The sequence below is a fragment of the Nuphar pumila genome, chromosome 6, assembly GCF_984573655.1.
Source record: "Nuphar pumila chromosome 6, dmNupPumi1.hap1.1, whole genome shotgun sequence".
In the NCBI taxonomy this organism is placed as follows: domain Eukaryota; kingdom Viridiplantae; phylum Streptophyta; class Magnoliopsida; order Nymphaeales; family Nymphaeaceae; genus Nuphar; species Nuphar pumila.
In genome coordinates this window covers 11,165,987-11,190,802 of record NC_143254.1, presented here as the reverse complement: position 1 = coordinate 11,190,802, position 24,816 = coordinate 11,165,987, and the positions used below count along the sequence as shown (strand labels likewise).

Here is a 24,816-nt window from a genome sequence, read left to right as displayed (position 1 = left end):
AAGGATGATCTTAATTCTTTAAAGTTCAAACATTCTCTTCTCGGCCTAAGCAGTAAACTTCTCTGCTGTAACAGAAGCTCCTCGTAATATTTTGCCCTAAACGTTTTGGATCACTCTTTACCATCGTCTGTTGTCATCGAAACATCATTTATCATCGTTTGTTATCGTTGGAGCATCATTTATCATCGGTTATTATCATCAAAGTACTCTTTGTCGTCGTCTATTCGTAAAAATAGTTGAACTACCAAAAGAATCAACATTCTGTCTATTATTCATCATAATATCAGGGTGTAAACATCGAACTGAGTAGATAAAGAATAGTGATTTACAGAAGATATAATGACGACAGTGTCGAGCTGAGTAAACATAGAGCAACGATTTAAAAAAAAATCAGATCAGAAAGTACCGATTTACAGTAAAAATCAGATCAAAGAGTAGCGATTTATAGTAGAAATCATATCAGAAAGTAGCAATTTACAATATAAATCAGATCAGATAGTAGAGATTTACAGTGAAAATCATATCAGAAAATAGCGATTTATAGTATAAATTAGATCAAAGAGTAGCGATTTACAATAAAAATCAGATCAGAAAATAGCGATTTACAATAAAAATCAGATCAAAGAGTAACGATTTATAATATAAATCTATATTTATAATATAAATCATTATTTATAGTATAAATCGCTACTCTCTGATCTGATTTCTACTGTAAATGGCTACTCTTTGTTCTAATTTTCATTGTAAATCGCTACTCTTTGATCTGATTTTCACTGTAAATCGTTACTCTCTGATCTGATTTTTTATTGTAAATCGTTACTTTTTTATCTGATTTCTACTATAAATTACTACTTTCTAATCTGATTTTGATTGTAAATTGTTACTCTCTAATCTGATTTTTACTGTAAATCGCTACTCTTTGATATAATTTTCACTGTAAATTGTTAATCTTTAATCTGATTTTCATTATAACTTGTTACTCACTGATCTGATTTTTATTGTAAATCGCTACTCTCTGATCTGATTTATAATATAAATCGTTACTCTCTGAATTTTGTTAAGAATTTCTTAGATACAACTCAACACAATAATGTAGTGTGAGATGGTAAGATCAAGTGCACATGTCAAACGTGTGTAAACTTCTCATAACAACCAATGCAAAATGTATTCAATCATATAATGTGCAACAGATTTTTAGAAAGTTATGTGAACCGACGTTTTAAAGGTGAACCGATAAGACCATGAGCAAGTGATTCGTTAGTTGAAAGTTGCTTTATAGGAATGTTGGCATGAGATCCTGATCGCACACCTTTACATTTTATTACATGCCATGGATTACTAGATTTTTATAAGGAGTGTTCTTAGACTTTACTGTTGGTATGTATATTTCTTATATATAGAATAATTTTTTTAAAAATTAGCATTTATTCATTGAACTATAAGTAAAAATACATATATTGTTATTGTAAAAAAAGTTTGATGTTTCAAAAAATTTAAAAGATTGAGTTTTGAAGCAATATACAACAACTACGAGAAATGTCAAATATCAGTATAAGGAGATCTTTAAGCAATATAGTACACTCGAAGAGCACACGGCAACATATCCAACTAGATTGTATTTAGCTATAATCGATTATACTAAATATAAACCATATATATAAAGAGAAAGAGTAAAAGATAACGGTTTATGGGGCTTCTAAAAAGGCTTTTTCATATTTTTTCTCAAATTGAACCATACAAATGTGTTCTACATGCTTGATTTTATAAGAATGAACTCTTGGGTCGTCCAATTCTGACATGTGAGTAGGCTTTTATAAGGTTTGAAAATCAATTGTTTATTTTCATAAATATTCAAGCTGAAAAATCACTTTTTTATCCCAAAACATATCTAAGTGTCAATTTTTAGCAAATCAACCATGTTGAATGTATCTACAGTATCAGATTTGCGAAAGACACCACAAAATTTCATTTGCTTGCGATAGTTACCTCTCTCTCTCTCTCTCTCTCTCTCTCTCTCTCTCTCTCTATATATATATATATATATATATATATATATAGAGAGAGAGAGAGAGAGAGAGAGAGAGAGAGAGTAATGGGTCTATGATAAACTGCACGCTAAATGAGTTTTTTGGGCTCTTTTTATTTTATTTTTAAATTTAGATTGTAGAGATGTGATCTATGTACTTGATTTTAAAGTGATCAGCTCTAAAAAGTGTTTGATTCCAACACATTGGTGGGTTTTTTATAAAGTTTGAAAAATCAATTGTTTAAAATCTTTGTAAATTTTTTAGGCTCTAAACATCATTTTTTTCAGCAAAAACACATGATCCAGGTGTGGATTCTTAGTAAATCGACCATGCCCAAGACATTTATGAGACCGGAACCACATAAAAAGCACTGGAGAAGCCCGAAAACCCCATTTAGCATGCGGTTTAGCACCAAATTGGTTAAGCATGGGCCCATTTTCATATATATATATATATATATATATATATATATATATATATATATATATATAAAGTGGTAGTTGCATAACCCTTAGGTGCAACGTCAATTTTTGTGAAAAGACCTTTTGTCATGGGCCTATTTCCTTCAATGGGCCAGCGTGGTGCGACAGTCTCTCCTCACTGTCGCAAGCCTACTTGTCAGCTCGTTTGTCGATCGTGGAAGCTTGTAATCAGAGTGCAAGAGAGCAAGAGAGAATAGAGGAAGAGAAATTACAATCACAGGAAGCAATCACAACGAGGGTGAACAAAAGAAAACTCAACGCATTTACTTCATTCACAATTTTGCCTGCAGGCTATTACAGTTCAAGTATACGAGCTGCCCCTTTGGGGTATTGATTCACCTGAACTAGGCAGCTTACATTAGACTCAATAAAAGCAAAACAGACTTTAAGCACAACTGTATAATGTAAGTCGCAAAGGAACATGCTCCCCCCTTCAAATCATGCGCCGTCCTCGGCGTCATCTGTTTCGTGGTAAGCTTTGACTTCAGTCGGGTAGCAGTTGTTTATTCGGAATGCAGGCTCCCACGTTGGTTCTGCCGTTTCCTCCCACTGTACCAAGTATTTCTTTGCCTCCCTCAAGTAGTTGACCTTGTGGTGAAGGATCTGACTGAGGTGCTTTTTGGCCCGTTGTGCTGTTGGGGCCCTCTGCATGATGGGAGCGTGCTGTGGCACACTGCGTTCTAGGTCTCCATCATCCGAATGAAACTGCTTGAGGTTGCACACGTGAAACACCGGGTGCACCTTGAAGTCTGGGGGCAACTTCAGCTTGTATGTTAGCTTGCCCACCTTTTTTGTGATGGTGAAGGGTCCTTCATACTTTCTGAGCAGTTCGCGGTGCCGCCCGTGAAAGATGCATGTACGACCAGGATATAGCTTCACCAACACTTGGTCACCAACTTGGAACCCCGCGGGCCGATGATGCTTATTTATCCACTTCTTCATTATCTTTGTCGCCTTGTGTAAGAATGACTTTGCCAACTCATTATGCTCGTGCCAATCGCGGACAAACTAATAGACGCAGGATGGCCTTCTCTTTTCTTATGCGGCAAGAGTGTGCGGGGTCAGTGGCTGCTGCCCCGTGGCTATCTCAAACGGGCTGTGGTCTGAAGACTCGCTCTTCTGCAGATTGTAACAAAATGATGCCACAGCAAGGAGCTTCACTCAATTTTTTTTGATTGGCACTAACAAAGTGCCAAGGTATTGCTCAAGTATCTCATTGATGCGCTTTGTCTGCCCATCTGTCTACGGATGAAAGTTTGTTGAAAACAGCAAATCAGAGCCAGGTAGCCGAAATACTTCACGCTAGAACTTGCCCATGAAGCGAGCATCGTGATCACTCACAATGCTCTTTGGTATGCCCCAGTGCTTCACCACATACTTTACGAACAACTTTGCAATCTTCTTTGCAGGGCACTCCTTGAAAGCTGGGATAAATGTGGCATACTTTGAGAAGTGATCCACCACAACCAAAATAGAACTGAGGCCCTCTACCTTTGGCAGACTAACAATAAAGTCTCTCAAGGACGTTCTGGAATTGGTAGAGGCTCAAGGAGACCGGCAGCCTTCTGGTTTATCCCCTTATCTTGCTGGCAGATGAGGCATGTCCGCACATATCCCTCAACGTCAGCTCTCATCTGCGGCCAATAGTAGCCACGCTCAAGGAGTGCTAAGGTCCGCTCCTGACCAGGATGGCCGGCCCATAGTGTATCATGGCACTCCTTAAGTAGTTCTCGGCAAAGGCTTCCCCATCGCGGCATGAAGATGCATCCCCCTTTTATCACAAGGATGCCATCCTGTAGCCAAAATCGCTGAGTCTTCTCTGCCTACGCTAAAGAAACAAGGTGTTGTGCAATTGAATCCTGATGCGTACCTTCGCAGATGCGACTCAACAATTCGCCCTTTAAATGCACTTCAGAAGGTTCCGCGTGCGTAGCTGTCAGTTCAGCCCTACGGCTCAGAGCATCCGCCACAACATTGGTCTTTTCAACCTTGTACTCCAAAGCAAAGTCAAACTTAGCCAAAAACATCTCTCATCGAGCTTGTTTAGGCGTCAACTTCTTTTGTATCTGAAAATAGCTCGTGGCCACATTGTCTGTCTTGACGACGAACTCAACACCCAAGAGGTAGTGTCGTCAGGTCTTAAGGCAGTACACAATGACGATCATCTCACATTCATGCACTATATAACGCCTCTCTGCATCTTTCAGCTTGCGACTCTCATATGCGATCGGATGGCCATCTTGCATAATAACTCTGCGAATGGTAAAGTCTGATGCATCTGTGTGGACTTCAAAGGGTCTCGAATGATCAGGCAGTTGCAGCACTGGCTCCCTCACTAAGGCTTTCTTCAAGCCATCAAAGGCATCTTAGCATGCTCCTGTCCAGAGTCATGCTCAATTTTTTTTTAACAAATCGGTGAGGAGCGCAGCAATGAGGGAATACCCTCGATGAAACATCGATAGTAGTTTGCCAAACCAAGGAATGACCGCAATTCTGGTACTTTGCTTGGCAGAACTCATTCATGAACGACCCTTATCTTTTGCTCATTCATACGCAGTGCACCATGCCCCACAACGTGGCCAAGGAAGTTGATCTCCTCCTGCCCGAAGAGACACTTCTCTCATTTAACACAAAGGTCATTCTTCTTTAACACCTGAAACACGGTTCGCAAGTGCCCGACATATTCCTCCATGTTGTTGTTGTAGATCACGATATTATCCAGGTAGACTACCATGAACTTGTCTAAGTAAGGGTAGAAGATCTGGTTCATTAAAGTCGTGAACGTGGTTGAAGCATTTGTCAACCCGAATGGCATTACTAAGAATTCGTAAGCACCATAGCGAGTAACACAAGTTGTCTTCGGCTCATCACCTTCAGCAATCCTCACCTACCAGTAACCCGATCACAGATCTAACTTGGAAAAGATACGGTCACTGCTTAGCTGATCAAACAAGTCTGTTATCAATGGCAATGTGTACTTGTTTTTCACCGTGACTTTGTTCAAAACACGATAATCCACACGTAACCGCTTGGAGCAGTCATGTTTCATCTGAAAAAGGACTGGGGCACCAAATGGGGCTTTCGATGGATGACCAATACATGCATCCAACATCTCATCTAGCTACCTGTGTAGCTCCTTCAGCTCAGCTGGCCCCATACGGTATGTAACCATTATAGGAGGCTTCGCTCCCGGGGTCAACTCAATCTTGTGGTCGACCTCACGTCTTGGCGGAAGACGCTTTGGTAATTTTGGAGGCATCAACCCCAAAATTCCATAGTGGGGCTAGGGTCGGCGGCATTGTTGCTTCTACCTTCCCTTCTTCTGCGCACACTGCAACTAAGAATGTCTGCTCTTCATGTTTGACACCCTTCTTCAGTTGCATTGCCGATAGCATTGAAGACTTGCCTTTCTACGCAAGGCACTGCACTATGTGGGACAGGTCTGACCCCATGATCATTAACGTGTTAAACTTTGGCAGCATCATAACATTCTGGCTTCGCAGAAACTCCATACCCAAAATCACCTTGAAATCATCCAGGGGCACCATAGAGAAGTTGGCTTTGCCGACCCAACTCCCCACTTGAATAGCCACGTCTATTGTTTCACCAAGGATGGGTTTGGCCATAAAGATTACCGTTTTGATGGTCTTCTGCTTTGGCCCAGGCTTCAAGCCCAACCGCTCTGCCTCTTTCTGCGAGACAAAGTTGTGTGTGGGCCCTGAGTCTATCATTGCTGAAGTAGACTTTTCATTCATAATGACTTCTAAGTACATAAGTTCCTTACTGACCTGCATGTTCTTAGCCGCGTTAATCGATCGCATGACCCCCATCCTTGGTTGCATCATCTCAGTGTCACTATATTAAGTATCATTGTATTCTTTCTGTGCAGCGTTGGCTTACCCATCATCTTTCACAAGGCGCTTTGGGCACTGCCTGACGATGTTCCTATCACCACAGAACCATCATGTCACAACTGCACCCTTGTTGCTATTGTTATGCTTTGTGTAGTTCTGATTCTTTTTGGATTGATGGTGTGTCGATGCCTTACCTTTATTATCGCGTCGCTCATCCTTCTTGCCTCTATGGTCAAGCTTCTTCCCGACTTTGGTGGATGGAGTGAAAGGCTTGCGCTGAGTGTCAATTAAGCGCTCAGCCGCCACATATGCATCTTCTAAAACACGAGGGTTGCTCCTTTCTACTTCAGACTGTGCCCATGGCTGAAGTCCCACAATGAACCAGTTGAGCATGTCGTCTTATGGCATGTTAGGTATCTCCAACATAAGCTTCTGGAACGTTCTGACATAGTCTTGCAACGAACCAGAGTGTTTGAGCTCACGAACCATCCGGTACGCCTGCCTCTGCGCGTTTCTTGGCATAAAATAGTTGCGCAACACCATTTTGAAGTCGTCAAAGGTGTCTATCACATATTGACCCATCTCTATGTCGTTGTGCTTTCGCCTCCACCAAGCGATGGCATCTCCATCAAGTAAGGTTGTTGCGGTCTTAATCCTCAGATCCTCAATGATCACATTCTGGATATCCAAGTAGTCTTATACTTAGAATAAAAAGTTCTCAATGGCCTTGCTATCACGAGAACCATTGAATTTCGCAGGTCTTGGCACATCAATCATTGATGACCTCTTACCATTTCCGCCATTTAGGGTCACTGTCCGCTGCAACGTACGATTCTTCAACTGAAGCTCCCCTACTTCAGTTTGCAAGTCGGTCACTGTAGTCGTCAACGAAGTGATATGCCCCATTAGTAAGTTTACTTGTTCTTGCAGGCTCGCCACCACATCATTCAGTCCACTGAATGATTCACATGTGCATGAAATCGCTTCCTCGTGCGAAGTCACATCTTCCATCAGCTTGTTAATAGTTGCAGCCAACTCTTCTTGGCCCCGAGGTGAACCCATCTCCTCAGCTTCGGCAACTGTCTTGCCTTTGGTGCTACGCAAGTTTTGATAAGGCGTCAAGATGTCTTGCTCACAAATCGCAGCTTGTCGACGTATCTGTCGACACCGACTATGGAGTTCCTTCCCCAGCACGAGAACGGGCTCTGGTTCCACTTGTCATGGGCCTATTTTCTTCAATGGGCCAGCGCGACGCGACGGTCCCTCCTCTCTGCCGCAAGCCTACTTGTTAGCTCATTTGCCGATCGTGAAAGCTTGTAATCAGAGTGCAAGAGAGCAAGAGAGAATAGAGGGAGAGAAATTGCAATCACAACGAGGGTGAACAAAAGAAAGCTCAATGCATTTACTTCATTCACAATTTTGCCCGCAGGCTATTACAGTTCAAATATACGGGCTGCCCCTTCGGGGTATTGATTCACCTGAACTGGGCAGCTTACATCAGACTCAACAAAAGCAAAACAGACTCTAAGCGCAACCGTACAATGTAAGTCTCAAGGGAACACCTTTACTGGCACACTAAAGTGTGTGCCAGTAAATAAATGTCAGAAACCTTAGCGGTGCGCTCAAGACCTTTACTGATACACACTTTTAGTGAGGTAGTAAAGGTCTTTTTGCAAAAATTGACATTGTGCATCTATCTCTCTCTCTCTCTCTCTCTCTCTCTATATATATATATATATATATATATATATATATATATATATATATATATATATATATATATATATATATATATATATATATATATATATCTGCTAAATGGGCAAAATGCTAAATAAAACATCATTGAATTTTTAGGGGTTTTTCAAAATTCTGACCGTACAAATGTGCTAGGATGTATTATCCATTCAATAGGTGAATCATTTTCCTAAAAAGACCCCAAAATCGGAGAGGTTAGGAATTAGCAGCTTTTTACCATTAGAAGACATGTGTTAATAAATAACAAAAAATATTTACAAAATATTAAACAATTGTTTTACCCCTTTACAAAATATTTAAAATTTTGTTTTTGAAATGACAGCCGAATCGGCCCCTTTTGAGTCGGTTAAGGGCTGATTCCATCTGAATAGGCTGATTCAGACAACATTGGAAACACTCTCCTGTCATACCCAGCATGTCCATGTTCTCCAACAAACTTGAACATAAGATCATAAAACCCATGTTCAGCATGGCAGTATTTTCCTAGTAGGCTCAATATAGTGTCAAATCATGCAGTCTGAATTTTGAAACCCAAAATCATTCTTGCTGAACTTAAGGCTTAGTGAGAAAAGTTGTTTTTTTTTTTAATTTATAACCGGAAGAAACCGCACCTGGCACGATTCGCACTGGCTCAGCCTGCCATACCTACCGTCGTCATGCCGGCAGCATAAAACTCCGAGGCTAAGACACCTGCACCCGGGGTTAGTGAGAAAAGTTTAAATAGCATTTGATAATTTATATTTTATTATGGATAAATATACCAGATTATTGAGTAAAAATCACCATTTTCCCATATTCCTTAATTTTGCTAGAAGATCAAACCCTACAGGGGGAATCTACAAAGTCCATTTACTGAAAAATTAGGGTTATGCAATTGTGATTTGCAAACAAGGGCTTCAATAATTAAGGGCCCACAATATACCGGAATTTTACTATTCAAAAATTCACAATTTTATGTCAAAAACCGTATTATAAGATACAATCATTAGCAAACCAACCGTGCTGAACTTATTTCTGTCATCAGTTTGAACATATCCAAATTACACCACACCTTTATAATATGATATCTTCAAGAGTAGCCAATATTCTACCGCTTTAAATAAGCAAACTATCCATAAAAAATAAATTAGAAAATATGTAAAACATTTTCTTGAGTTTTTACTGATGAAAAAATAATGTTGCAACAAAAGCTGAATGTCCTAATTTAAAGCAAGAGATATTCATTTAACAAACAGTCAAGAATCTCGTTATCGGTAATACTGATGATATTTTTAAAAATCTGGTTCTCTTGAGAAAGTCTTAAAAAATATCAATAAACACAAATCTACAGTATTGATATAAATATATCACATATAAATACAGTAAACATGCATATAATACAACAGCAAAAAAAAAAAAATCATTGTTAGCACATTAATATTTTGTTAAAATCACATTAAAAAGGTGACATTTTCAAAATAAGTGATTCTCTAAAAAATCAATGTTATTTTTGGCAATAATAACATCCATTGAAATATCTTATTAAATTCAAAAAGTCGCTGAGTTTCTTGTGACTACGATCTGGACCGTTTTGCATTGTTCGTCAGGCCAAAGCTCAGTCAACTCAAACAGGACAGGGACTACCACAAAAAAGCCATGACCCATTGTCAAGTAGTTCAAAGTAAAGACTCCCAAGACCAAACAGAAATGATTGAGGCCACAAAGCCCCAAAAAGCGAGGGAAAAAGAAAGCAACATCCTGAAAACCTAGTCATCCCATAACATCAAAATCACAGAGAGCACTTCCACTTGATAAACCCCAATCTTCATTGTTTTTCATTGTCAACTATTGAGTGGGAAAACACAGTCATCATCGCCTTTATGCCAAGAAAAAAAGAACACAGGAAATATGGATTTGAATAACTATAGGGCCTCAAGGCAGCAAGAGAACATAACCCCAGAAGTTACTTCATGCCAGAATGGATGCCCTCTAAACTTGGCAGTGCACCTCGATCCTCCTGGTGTGTGTGAGGCACTGATACAAGCTGGAAAACCCAATCAACCAAAATAGCAACTTCGTCTCTAATCTTTGCCAAAATCAGTGTTATAATGTGCACTAGATTCTAGCTTCTTTGCTTCATTCAGCTTCCGAACAGCCTGAAATAGTCGCTTAGACAAAAATAAACATGTGAACAGCGAGCGCGCGCGCGCGAGCGAGAGAGAGAGAGAGAGAGAGAGTAGCAGCACACAAATCAGACGGAGAGATGATGGCCTGTTTAGGTTCCTTTTCAATGTCAAAACTGATATCCACATCACTTTGATTACACACACACACGTGATAGTCCACATCACTTCAACCACACACACACACATATCAGCCCTTGTAGTTCAAAATGGTTTTCATGATTTTGACTGAACATATCTTGCCAATATTTAGTTGGCCTATTGTATGATGGACTAGTATCATCAAAAGCAAAAACTTCTTGAACACCTAGACAAGGTAGCCATCAAAAGCAAGGTATGTCATAACTATGAGTTCATGAAACAAACTGGAAGATTCATCAACCAAATCACTGATAAACCGTGAGTGGCAATTTTGGAAAGGAACCAATCACAATTTTCCATCAAAATCGATGAATTGGTTACTCGCTGATTACCAGAGCCGATACATCAAAATTTACCACATAAGAGTCCCTTCTCTACTGACTTTCGGCACCGTGCCCTAACTCTATTTTAAAACTATAAAAGACAATATGATGATAGTTGAAATCATAGTCGCCTATATTGTTCAAGGTATTATCTTTGCGAGGGTATTTCTCAGAGATATTTTCAAAAGTTGAAAAATCTCGGAAAAGTCTCGAGAGCTGAAAATTTTGAAAAAATATAAATAATAACCAAAAACATAAGAAAATAATAATTTTTGCCTTATTTTTTCTTCTAAACATATAAAAAAACAAGTTCTAAAGGTTTTAAAAGTATAAAAGAAACAAAAAATAGGAAATGCAAACTTAAAATATAAAAACAAAGAGTTTTTTCTCAAAAACATCATGATATTACCACGATAATATAATGATATTTTGGGTTCTCGCTATATTTTGAACATATCACGAGATATTCCCTTTAATATCGGCTACCTTAAAATATCGGTATTTCTTGCGCTGATATTGGTGACAGTGGTTGAAAAAACACCATTTTTCTTATTCGCTTATTTTTATACAAAGTTGTTACACTTTTAATGTTATTTTATTTTTTGCCTTACTTTTTGATGTTTAGTTAGAATACAGATTTTTTTTCATGGATGCGTAAATAGGAATTAGATGTTCGAATTACAAGACTAAGAGTGTATTTGAATTTATTCACATTTTTTTGTTGAACTTTTTCAAAGCTAAGGTTTAAGGAAAACTAATTATACAGATAATTATTTACATTTTTGGTGGGAAATTGGCCAGTGCTCAAGGTGCAATTTTTCTGAAAATTTGTTCAATATAGGCTACCAATTTTAAGATTTTTAAAACATTTTGGGAATATAATTTGGTAAAGATAAATTCCATTCCTTCATGTTCTTCGACATACTTAGGTATGTACAAAGCTGAAATATATTGTTATTTTGAGTTTTCTTAACATTAACATTTACATGTTCTAATGTGTTTTCATATTTTAAATCATAGACTATTTTTTAATTTTTTTTCTATATGCAGATGTAACTGGTATATTAGCATATGTTGGTTTGGAGAAATTTATGCCAGATGGCAGAGCTTTTAAAGAAATAGCATTGATAGATTAATCGTACGTTAAACTCACCCAAATGTACAACAACAACAACAACTACGCCTTCATCCCAAAATAATTGGGGTCGGCGATATGAACCAAAAAAGAAAATCATTCTGGGTCTTCCACATGAATCCTTCTCCTCCAATCATTTTTATCCAATGCCATGTCCTCAGTGAGGTTCAAAGCATTCATATCCTTTCCTATCACCTCCATCCATGTCTTCCTAGGCCTACCCCGACCTCTTTTAACTAATATATTTTCCCATTTCTCCATCCTTCTAACTGGAGCATCATTAGGCCTTCGCCGAATATGTCCAAACCACCGTAAACGATTCTCTCTCATCTTATTTTCAATGGGTGTAATGCCTACCTTCTAACGTATCTCCTCGTTCCGAATCTTATCTTTTATTGTATTTCCACACATCCATCTCAGCATACGCAGCTACACTCATTTTTTGAATATGATGTCTCTTGGCAGCCCAACATTCCGTACAATATAGTAAAGCGGGCCTAATAGTCGTCCTATAAAACTTTTTCTTCAACCGCAATGGCATTCTACGATCGCACAACACTCCAGTTGCACTCTTCCATTTCATCCACCCAACCTTTATTCTATGATTTACATCTCCATCAATTTATCCATACTTTTGAATGATAGATCCCAAATATTTGAAACAATCATCCACCGGTATTTCTTGCTCACCAAGCTTCACTACACTCCCATCACTACTTCGTTGCTTACTAAATCGACATTCCATGTATTCTGTCTTACTCTTACTCAACTTAAAATCTCTTGCTTTCAATGTCTGTCTCCACAATTCTAACTTAGCATTAACCCCAGCTCTAGACTCATCAATCAAAACAATATCATCAGCAAACAACATACACCACGGCACATTTTCTTGAATTGGTCTCGTAAACTCATCCATCACTATAGCAAATAGGAAAGGGCTTAAAGCAGATCCTTGATGTAACCCAACCGTTATAGGAAAATTGGTTGTCACCCCTCCACAAGTGCGGACATTGGTTACTACTCCTTCATACATATCTTTAATTATATTAATGTACTTTAGAGAAACACCTTTCTTCATCATTGTCCACCAGAGAACGTCCCTAGGTACTCTATCGTATGGCTTCTCTAAATCAATAAAAATCATATACAAATCTTTGTTCCTCTCTCTATTTCTCAAAAAAAGTTGTCTAAGAAGATGTATAGCTTCCATAGTTGATCTTCCAGGCATAAAACCAAATTGATTCTCCGATATCATGACAACCTTCCTCAACCTAGACTCAATCACCCTCTCCCAAAGTTTCATAGTATGACTCATGAGTTTTATATCACGATAGTTTGTGCAATCTTGTATATCACCCTTATTCTTATATAGAGGCACCAAAGTACTCTTCCTCCACTCATTAGGCATCTTATTTGTCCACCAAATCTTGTTAAAAAGATTTGTCAACCATTCTAAACCTTTCTCTCCCAAACATTTCCAAGCCTCGATAAGAATACCATCTGGGCCAACTGCCCTTCTTGATTTCATTTTCTTCAAAGCCTCTGCAATTTCTTTCTTTTGAATCTTGCGCATGAAGTCACGATTCATCTCATGAAAAGGAATGAAGAAGTCTCCCAGATCATGAGCATGACTTTCATTAAATAGCTTATCAAAATAATCTTTCCATCTCTCCTTAATCTCCTCATCTTTGACTAAAATCCTTTGTGTTTCATCTTTGATACATCTAACCATACCCAGATCCCTCGATTTCCTATCTCTCATCTTTGCAAGCCTATAAATATCCTTCTCGCCCTCTTTGGTATCCAACTTGTCATAAACCTCCTTATATACCTTATCTCTCGCGTTCCGAACTACTTTTTTAGCTTCCTTCTTTGCTATCATATACTTCTCCAAATTCTCATTATCACGACTCTTACTTAGATTTCTATAACACTCACTTTTAACCTTAATAGTTAATTTGACATCCTCGTTCCACCACGATGTATCCTTACCTAGCGATGCACTGCCTTTAGACTCACCCAATACCTCCTTAGCCACTTTTCTCATATCACCCGCTATCTTATTCCACATTGATTCTGAATCCTCCTCGAGACACCAATCAGCTTCCTTAACTACCTGCTCTACAAACATTTCTTGTTTAGCTCCTTTCAGTGCCCACCACTTAATTCTAGGATCTATCATATGTCTATCCCTTTTGCGGCATTGTCTAATTCTAAGATCTAAAATTAAGACTCTATGTTGTGTAGCTACACTTTCTCCCGGTATAACCTTACAATCGATGCAACAACCCCTATCTCTCTTTCTAAGTAGGAAAAAATCTATCTGACTCGTATTAACCCCACTTTTAAATGTTACTAGGTGAGACTCCCTCTTACTAAACCAAGTGTTTGCTAAGATCATATCATAGGACAAACAAAAATCTAAAATCCTTTCTCGACTTTCCTTTCTTTCTCCTATACCATAGCCTCCATGGATACTCTCAAATCCATCTCTACTAATGCCTACATGTCCATTAAGGTCACCGCCGATGAAAAGCTTTTCTCCATAAGATATTCCTTGTACTACTCCATCTAAATCTTCCAAAAATTGATGCTTAATGGAATCATCTAAACCTACTTGAGGTGCATAAACACTAATAATATTAATAATATCCGTACCTAATACTAATTTAATAAGTAAAATCCTATCACCCTTCCTACGGACCTCAACTACATTATCTATAAACCCACGACTCATAGCAATCCCTACTCCATTCCTATTCCTATTTATTCCTGTATACCAAATCTTATATCCCCAAGGTTCTATCACTTTTGCTTTCTCACCTACCCATTTGGTCTCTTGTAGACATAAAATATCAATCTTTCTCCTACACATAACATCTACTAACTCTACCAACTTACCAGTTAAAGACCCTATGTTCCAAGTGACTAACCTAATTTTATGGTCTTGGACTAACTTCTTTACCCCCACCCATCCAACAAAGTGAGGAAACCCTTGCCTATTTGACACCACACCCGGGCGCCGGTGTGACGCGTCGCTTCCGGGCGACGACCTAGCAACCCTTGCCCATTTATCATTGCCTCCGGGCCTATAGAGTACAACGCGTCGTTCAGTAAGGAATGCCCCAACAAAATTCTCATATTGGTTCATATTCATAGGGTATGACTAAGTTTTTATGCTGGTTGTCACATGCCTACCGCAACCCTCCTCCTTTATCCGGGCTTGGGACCGGCAGTGCATAACTAAACAGTTATACACAGGTGGAGTTAAACTCACCCAAATGTAATTTATTTTAATTTAGTCTCATGTTTTCTTAAAAATATTATTTTTAATTCATTGATGTTATTTCTTTTAGTGAGACAACAATTAAAGCTACTCTAGAAAGAGATTTGATTCATGTCAATTGTTTGCCAAACATGCTAGTTGATAGACATCCAATCGTGGTCATTTTAACATGTCTCAAGATAAAAAAAAGCTAATGGTACATTCTTACCCATAATAATTCATTACTTTATTTTCATAAATACTTGGCTGAATGGTTGGTTAACATATTTAGGATTATGGCTGGAAACAACTGCACTAAGTACAATGGTGAAAGATCTTATGTGTATCGAAACTGCAACAATAAATAAATGGTAAGATTTTATCAAATTGTTTATTTACATTGTGTTCACACAGATATACACATATTTTCATGACACGTGAATATTTATTTTAATGTCATCAAGGTCATGCAAGTGAAGTCATCTTCAGGAAGGATTATGTCATGGAAAGAAATAAGTAGCATTGATCGGTTGCAAAGACTGCATGTGTGCAACCTTAAAAATCAATCTCGCAGTTGTATTTTAGGAAGTTTAACAAGTATAGTTGAATCAAAATCAGCCTCATTTTACTCTTGTACTAACTGCAAAAAGAGAGTTGGGGCATCCCCAAAAATACTTTAAGACACACTTATTGTGGATTCCAATATAATACAAAAAAAAAGATATGATCGTGTTGACTGACACATAGTACATTTTTAAATTTTTGAATATTAGTAATGTTAGTAATATTTTAAATTAGTACTTTCTCATGTACTTTGTTAATCAATTGATTTGAACTGTCTATTTGAACTCTTATTATCCCTCATGTTGAACTGTCGATTTGAAAAGTTTATTTGTTGTGGACTGTCACAGGGACTCGGCCAACTAAGTGCCACACCCACGTCAGGTGCGGGTGCACATCCTGATGCGTGGTGGGATCATATTTTTTGGATCCATTTTCGGAAGGCAAGGACCTTGCTCAAGGTCTCTATAATCTCTGGAAAGTTTGGAGTTGTTGAGCTATTCTTCTTAGCTCCTCTCTCTTTTTGGATCTTGTACTCGGCACCACTTGTGAGTGTGTGCTTGAGTGGTGATTTTCCACTAACACTCTAAAAATATTAGAAAGCGAATCGGGGGCTTCGTCTAGCTCAATGCTAGCTTACAAGGCTTAGTAAAAATATCTCAAAATTACACATAAGAGTTATATCTACTCTTAGCTCAAGTTTCAGGCCACACTCGGCCGGGCTACAATCAGCCAATACAAACACAGTCATGCAAGACAGTTTCACTGTTCTGCACCGGTGCAGGGAGGTTCTCCGCTCAACTCTGGTGCGTGCTGCGGATGCTGCAATAGTGCGCACTGCAGATGGCAGTGTGGCAGGAGTCACTGCGCGGCAAGCGGCGCATGTGGAAGTAACTTGGCGCGGCGGCGTGCTGTGCGCGGTAGGCAGTACGCGTGGACGAAGCCTGCGCGGCGGCGTGCTATGCGCGCGGAGGTGTGCACGGCTAGGTGGACGGGTGCGCGGTGAACGCGTGTTGAGGAGTGCGCGTGCTGAAGACGTGCATGCGCCGCAGGAGTGTGTGTGCTGAAGGTGTGTGCACGCTGCAGGAGTGCACGTGCTGAAGGCGTGAGCAAGGTGAGGGTGTGCGCTCGGGGAGGTTCGCGTTTCAGTAGCAGAGGCACGCAGAAAGATGTGCGCGATAGGAGCAAGTGCTCAGCAGTCGCACGCGGAATAAAGGAGATGCGGTGCGTACCGAGGCAGTGGCTGCGGCGCGTGTAGATGGAGGCACCAATCCTAGTCCTGTGGAGTCTTCACGACAGTGGCGCAATACTGAAGGCGATCAGCCTTCACTGCTTTCGGCGAGATGTTCTTCAACCGAAAAACCTCCATTCGCCTGAAGGACATTCAGAAAAGTCTCCTGCTGTGGCAGAAGAGCTCCCATTGCGTTTGGCAGTCGCTCGTAAACATCCAACAGAGTCGGCACAAGCAAAACAACAAGCTGATGTGCTCAAGCCGATCAAATTGGACTGAAAGAGTGAGAAGTCAAGTGCTCACCGTACAACCGGTTAATAGATTGGCCCTTGATGCCTTCAGTGCAGATTTAGAGAGCAGGTAGTCCGCCAGACCGCCGAACGTGCGGTAGATCGCGATCTAGGCTCGAAACACTCGATCACAATCAATCCAGTTGAAGAAGCCTTAAGCTTGCTCAGTCTGGCCCAAGGAAAGACGCAGGGCATCTAATTCTCAAATTTCCCTTCACTGGGAACCGAATGCCAATAGGCACCAAAGAGAAGAAATCTCTCCAAAGACCGAAGTCTATTTCAATATTCAAATTATCAAAAGTCTACAAAATGAGTTACAACAGCCTTATTTATAGGCTTCCACAAACCGGAAACCAAATACCACAACAGTTTCTAACTGCCTAAGTGGTCCCAACCGATCCCAGCTCCCCTTCACTGAATCTGGACAATTCTGCAATGGCGCACAAGGCACCCATGCGCTGAACCTGGCCATACTGACCTGGTGCATTCTCAACCGCCCATATGCCAAAATGCGCCTAAGGCTCCTGTTCAATGTATTCGGTCAAGCTGAGGTGGCTGACTTCCAAAGTGAGGGTTGAGTCACTCCTTCAAGTATAGCTCGACTGGCAGCTTGCTGGAACTGTACAAAAGACTGAAGTCCACGTTGGTAATTGCGGCCTTCCGCCGTGGCTGCGCTGGCGTGGCAGTGCTGACCAATGCACTCGACTGTGTTGTGCATGTATGCATTTACTGCGGGTCACATCATGCGGCACCCGGTGCGGTCAACCCGACCTTGGGTGTGGTCAATGCACCTAGGGTCATTTATGTATATATATATATATATATATATATATATATATATATATATTTTTTATATTTTTGCCGCACCCCCACACCCAAGTTTTTTGAAAGTGTCACACCCCTGAACCCGCACCCATGTGACATAGGTTGTGGACTATATTGATCAATTGTTCAAATAGATAAATTTATTTGTATTCAGCATGAAGGATAATAAGATGCAATATAATGTCGACATCAGACATGTTGTGGAGATTTGGAAGCCTATTTGGGAAATCAACACCAAATTAGCAATGAATCTAGTACATTCTAGCGTTCAAAATTAAAGGTACTATAAATCTTTAACATCTCTGAGTACATATAAATGTTTTTCAGAACACTCCTCTGAAAAGGAACACTACTAATGTTTAGTTGTCATTATATGATTAATATATTTCAACTAAGAGTGTTTAGTATGAAACATATTTCACACTTTAATGTTATAATTTATTCTTTATGTTAATATTGTTTTACTTGCATGTTGATTTTATTAATTCAATTTATTTTTAATGCAGGTATATTTGAAGCTGCAAATAGAACGCACATGATAGTATTTGACAGTTAGGGTATCATAATATGTGCATAATATTAAACCAGTGGTGTTTCTTCAAATTGTAAAATTGAAATAAATGCACAATTTGCATGTAAGAGAATGTCAAACGAAAGTAAGTTGTAAAGCTTTTGCAATTTGTTTAATCTTAAATGTTTGATGTTGTTGCTAGCCCCACTTCTTTGGTTTACTTTTTATTGTTTCTAATTTAATTAATTTTGTTGATTCTAGCATATGATGTTCCTTTGATGCATTTTGAGTGTGCCTAGACATAGATACACTTGTCACATAACACCAAAGTTGATGTTTAGCTTAGAGACTCATTTTTAATATGAATCTCTCTCTCTCTCTTATAAATATAGCAGAATCATTTGCTTTTTTCTGTGAATCACCCAAGCATATTACTAGTTATACAAATAATTATTTACATCTTGGTGGAAAATTAGCCAGTACTCTACTCGATGTGAATTTTTTCTGAACATTTGTTCAATATATGCTATCAATTTTATGATTTTTAAAAAAAATTGGGAATATAATGTTTGTTCTAGTCTTTTAATGTAATGAGTTAACAAGCAATTCGCATACAATGATTACCAAAGAAAATTCTGTACCTTCATGAAGTCTTCATGGATGACATAATCACGCTCAGCCCTGATTGCAGACATACCTGCTTCCGTGCAGACATTCCGAAGATCAGCTCCATTGAATCCCTATATATCATTATTCAGAAAGTAAATAAGTAGTCTTATTGATATTGAAAGTATAAGACTGAATGCACTCACCTCTGCGAGTTTTACAGCAGCCTCATAGTCAATCTCACCATGTTTTGCAATTCCAGAGGCATGGATTTTTAAGATTTCCATCCTTGCCTGCTCATTTGGCAAAGGGGTCTCTATCTTCCGGTCCAATCGCCCTGGACGGAGCAGTGCAGGATCCAAAACATCAGGACGGTTTGTTGCCATGATCATTTTAACCTTTAACCAGCAAAGCCAAAACACAGACTTAATGGCAAAGATACACTAGAAGATTTCATACGAGCACCAAAAGCAGCACAAATTGTTCATTTAGATGTACAGGCTAAAAAGTAATTAATCCAGAAGCAGTAATAAAAGGTCTAATCATGCAAATAGGATTACATCTATAACATCAGAACAACCTTTGTTTCAAGTCAGAAATTAAAATTTAATGATCAAGTAAACTGAATAGATGTATACCTTTCCAAGTTGATCAAACCCATCAAGTTGATTAAGAAGTTCCATAAGTGTTCGTTGGATTTCACGATCAGCACTTGTTCCCTCACTAAAACGTCGACCACCAATAGCATCGATTTCATCCATGAAAATAATGCAAGGCTTTAACAAAAAAACAAAGAAAAGAAAGAAGAAGCATATTACCAAGACATCACAAAATATCACATACATTTGGACAAATCAAAATGAAGCCATTTTACATAGAGAATTTCCAGAAACCTACACGAGGGGATCAGAACAGCTTCCAGTTGTATATATAACTTGGAAATTTGTGAAGACCTTGCAGAAATTCAGTTCTTCAAGTTATACATGCACTTTAATTTAACAGATATTTTTATCCATCAGAAGATAAATACAGGAATTGCAGATGTCAAACATCCACAACGAAAAGCTTATATTAATTTATGGACCGAGGAAAAAAATCTGACGTGCAGCCATGATACAAACTCCAACAAAATAAGCCATCAATCAGGACATTATTCTGAAACTGGATATTTTAACAACTGTAGTTTCATACTTGATGGTCACGCGCATATCCAAACATTTCACGGATTAACCGTGCACTTTCACCAATGTATTTGTCAATAATTGCACTTGAAACAACCTGCATTGAAGACAGGAACTTGCTCAATCTTGTGCAAGTTTAGACACTGATCAGACATAAATTTCTATTTCCAAACAAGTGAATCTCACACCTTTAGAAAATTAGCATCAATATTGCTAGCAATAGCTCTTGCTAACAAGGTTTTGCCTGTGCCCGGAGGACCATAGAGAAGAACACCCTGACATCAAGAAAATAGCAAGTCACTATCAGCCCAATACCAAATCTAGGAAAAAAAAGGGACACATGCACACTCTTGCACATACATACCACTGTAAGTCAATTGTATGGAACTCAATTTACTCAAATATAAATTAAAAGTGTCAAGCAATTGCCATTTGAATGTTAACAAAAAAATTTGAGTCTCACATGGTCAAGAAGAATGGGAAACAACAGGATACAGTACGCAATCACCTTGGGAGGTTTAATTCCAACTCTAATAAAGAGTTCAGGGTTCAGGAGTGGAAGCTCAATGGATTCTCTGAGTTCTCGGATCTGATCAGACAAACCTCCTACAGCAGAGTAACTTACATTACCAGGATCTTCATGAAGCATGTTATAAACAATTGGATCAACCTGGAAGCATAGAACATCAATTACACATAAGCAGAGGAGCAATATCTCCATAAAAATATAATGCTCCCATGAAAAATACTGAAAGATAAAATTTCATTAACCCCTCCTCTTTGCATTAATAGGAAGAGAAATTATGATATAAACAACAGTGTTATATGTGAAAAAATTGAACAAATTGCAAGGTAATGTTTACCTCACGAGGAAGTTCCCGCATAATTGTGAGAGTTGTCATGTCAAGAACAACTCGGGTTCCTGTTGTAAGCTTCTCTTTATCGACTTTGCTCCGGCATCCAACCACATATCTTGGACCGCTACTAGCTTTCACAAACACTAAAGCACCATCCAAGTAGTTAGATACACATAAAAATTCCCAAATGTTTTGAGCAAATGATAATAATGGAGGAGAAAACTTGGGATCTAGCAGATGATGGGCCTTATCCATCCAAATTTCTACTTTCAAAGGACTTACAACAAAATCTAAAATCTTCAGCTCAATATTATTATTGTGGAAAAGAAAAAGATAGAATACATAACCACTAAAACAGATGATTGTCAAAGACTTAAAATAGCTCAAGACCCTGTGAATAAAAAGCATAACAAACAAAAGAAGTAACTCAATATCCCTTTGGATAAGGAGACAGTTTTTTCTCTTAGAAAAATAAAAAGTATATCACAGCTACAGTCATCTGAACATAAATGAAAGAGCACTCCTAATAAGGTTATGTTTGGATGTCAATCATGACCCTCTTTGAACTAATGAAAAGAAAAAACACTGAAATGCGATTGTTTGGAGATAAAATGATTTCTAACTTAAAAAACCAAGTAAGCAGTGATATATCTACACCAACACCGCCACTAACTACCACTCTTACACAGGCCACACTCACCTTTGTTACAGTTCAACAACTAAGGGATACAAGTTTTTAGCATATAGGAGTACTTACTTATTTTGTATTTGTAGATGGTGATTTTATGTACAAGGTCTACCTTTAATAATAGGAGGATGCGTTTAGTATTGGTTAATGGGGGTAAAGGTGGAGATTTTACATTTTACACACTAAAAATTTTTCATTGTGTTGAAAAGCATGCATTGGGCAGATGAATGATCAAATAAAACCCAAGTTCAAGTATTTATTACCTAAAAACAATCTATCAATGAAATGAATTGTGTCAAGCACACAGACTGATTAAAAATGAAGTTTTAGTGCTACAAGACTGTCTATTAAGTAATCTCTAACAACAATTATAGCTCAATAATAGCAAGTTCGTAGCAAGAATAAGGAGAAAAGGCAAAAGTCTTTATCTGTCTATTTAACAAGAACGAGATACAGATGAGTAGTACTTACAGCGCTCATTGTCGAGAGGCCTAAGGACTTCGCCTATTATCTGCCCAACACTCTGGAGTGATTTCAAATCATCTTCTGTTTTAGCAAACTCCTTTTTTGCAACTCGTACATTCTCCCTAGCTGTATTTCAAATCCCAACAGGTTCCATGCGCATCACAAGTCAATGAGATGAATGACCAAATAAATGATGAAACAAGAGACAGAAGAACTGTACCAAGAAAATCCAAGACATGTCTTTTTTTTTTAATAGGCCAAGGGCAAAAACCCTCCACCGACCACATATTTACAGGTGGCCATCTGGCCGGGTGCCCGACGGGCTGTTGGGTACCCAATCTTCAGCAAGAATTTCAGAATTTCATGGTTTTAAACATATGATGTCAACCGGATACCGACTAAATAACAAATATTTTTCTCTTATTCTCCACAGATGAAAGAAAAGCAAGGTCAAACTTCTACCAGCAACAAGCAAGCACTGAAATAAGGTGTTGCTCACCAAAATCCAGTTAAGCAACATATATGCAGTGTTACCAGGCAACATTCTATCCAGACAAGTGGGATAAGCTCAAGTATCAAATAATGTTCCACAATGACGTAATCTAGCTCATCCCATCTATCTCGATGTCAGTGGGTACCACCAAAGTCGTGACTGAAAGAAAATTAGCCAAGGTCATATGGGCAATGTGATATGATCTTTGATGTCTAGCTGACGCAAAAATTGCAGCAGGATTTACCAAAGAACCTCTCAAACAAAACAAGATCAATGCAAGACCACTATGCAACTTCACAAATGTCTCTTAATAGAAATCATCCATCGTTTGGCTAATACGATCCTTCAACACAAAGACCCATCACTTCTGCAGCATATCTTCGAATAAAAATCACTCCTTTATCCCAATTTGTTGCAACGGATTCATGAGTAAACCCTAAAGGAAGCAAGGAAGCTTCTTGATTCTGCAGAAAAGGAGGCCTCAACAAGAGTTCCAATCAAAATTCACAAAATGCTCACAAACGTTCGATCACACGCATATCGGCTATCAAACGAAGTAACCCAAAATAATAAAAAAGGCGGCCTTGAGAGGCACCAAAACATAAACACCCATCCTTACCCACAAGTCTATAAAAACCCTAAAAATCCTCAAAAAAAACCCGGTGTTTTTATCAAACTATCCGCTCAGACCCTAAAAAGATACCAAGTGAAACGAAAAAGAAGGAGAGAATTGAATTGGTCGATCAACACAACCGAAGCGTAAGGCTTCAAATTTCCGAAAAGAGAAAAACAAAAAAACATAAAACGAGGGGAGAATCCGAGTAAATCCGGAAAATAATTGAAAGGTTTGGCGTACTTGATCGGACCCTGGAATCAAGCTCCTTTGTGCTGGAGCAGCTTCTTCCGGTACTCATTCATGACGGATCGGCGACGCGCGGCCTCCTCCGATTCGTTCATCTCTCTCTCTCACTTGCAAGCGAGGAAGTGAGGTCGAAAAAAAAAGAGAGGGTGGTGTCCCTGTTCGGGGGGCCTCAATGAGCGCCACTTATGTAAGTACGTCGGGGCTCCTATCACCATGTTTGTCAGCATCAGTTAGCGTTTGGTGCGATTGCAAAGACTTAAAGTACTCTTTCTTGCTCAAGAAAATAACAAAAATATTTTTTATTAAAAACAGAAAAACGATGATTCAAAAAAAGATAAAAATATCTTTCATTCAGAAAGTCGAAGATGATGTTAACTCTTTAAAGTCCAAACAATAAAACAAACCTAAAACGCTCTCTCTTTCTTTTTCATTTGAACTTTTCGTCGTTATCTTCTTCTTCTTCCTTCACCGTGAAACATTGTATTAAGGGAGGCAAAAAGTCGGTGATCCGATGGTGATCGTCGTCCTCTTTCTGCTAGCAATACACCTACAACGGTGATCTGAAATGCTGCCCTCGTTAAGCAGGCAACCGACTGCGGGGACCCCTCTACCGCCTTCGAGTGATACCTACAATGGAATCTTCCTCCAGTACACCTACAACGGAGTCTTTCAAAGTACAATCTGTCTACCCCTACGTCGACAATACTTCCGATCAGGGTTATGCCTTTCAGGGCACCCTAACGCTGCTCAACACGGGCGTTTGCACCCTCAAGTCTTGGTGGGCATTTATCGGGTTCTGACACCGCGAGGTCCTCATCTCGACCTTCAGCGCTGTGATCTTCGACAGGACCCACCTCTCTGCCAAATCAATGGCAAATCGCTATATCGAGTAGCGATTTACAAAAATCTCGTAGCAAAAGTAAATGGCAAATCGCTATGCGATTTTTGTAGTGATTTATGAAAATTTTGTAACGAAAATAAATGGCAAATTGCTATACGATTTTCGTAAATCGCTAAATCGAGTAGCGATTTACGAAAATCACATAGCGAAAAAAATAAAAAAACGCTAAATCGAGTAGCAATTTACGAAAATCGTGTA

General features: G+C 38.8%; 1 pseudogene; it reads right to left on the bottom strand.

The window, feature by feature from the left end:
- Nucleotides 1-10,181: 10,181 nt before the first annotated feature.
- On the bottom strand, nt 10,182-23,812 carry LOC149833952 (26S proteasome regulatory subunit S10B homolog B-like; annotated as a pseudogene).
- Nucleotides 23,813-24,816: the final 1,004 nt, after the last annotated feature.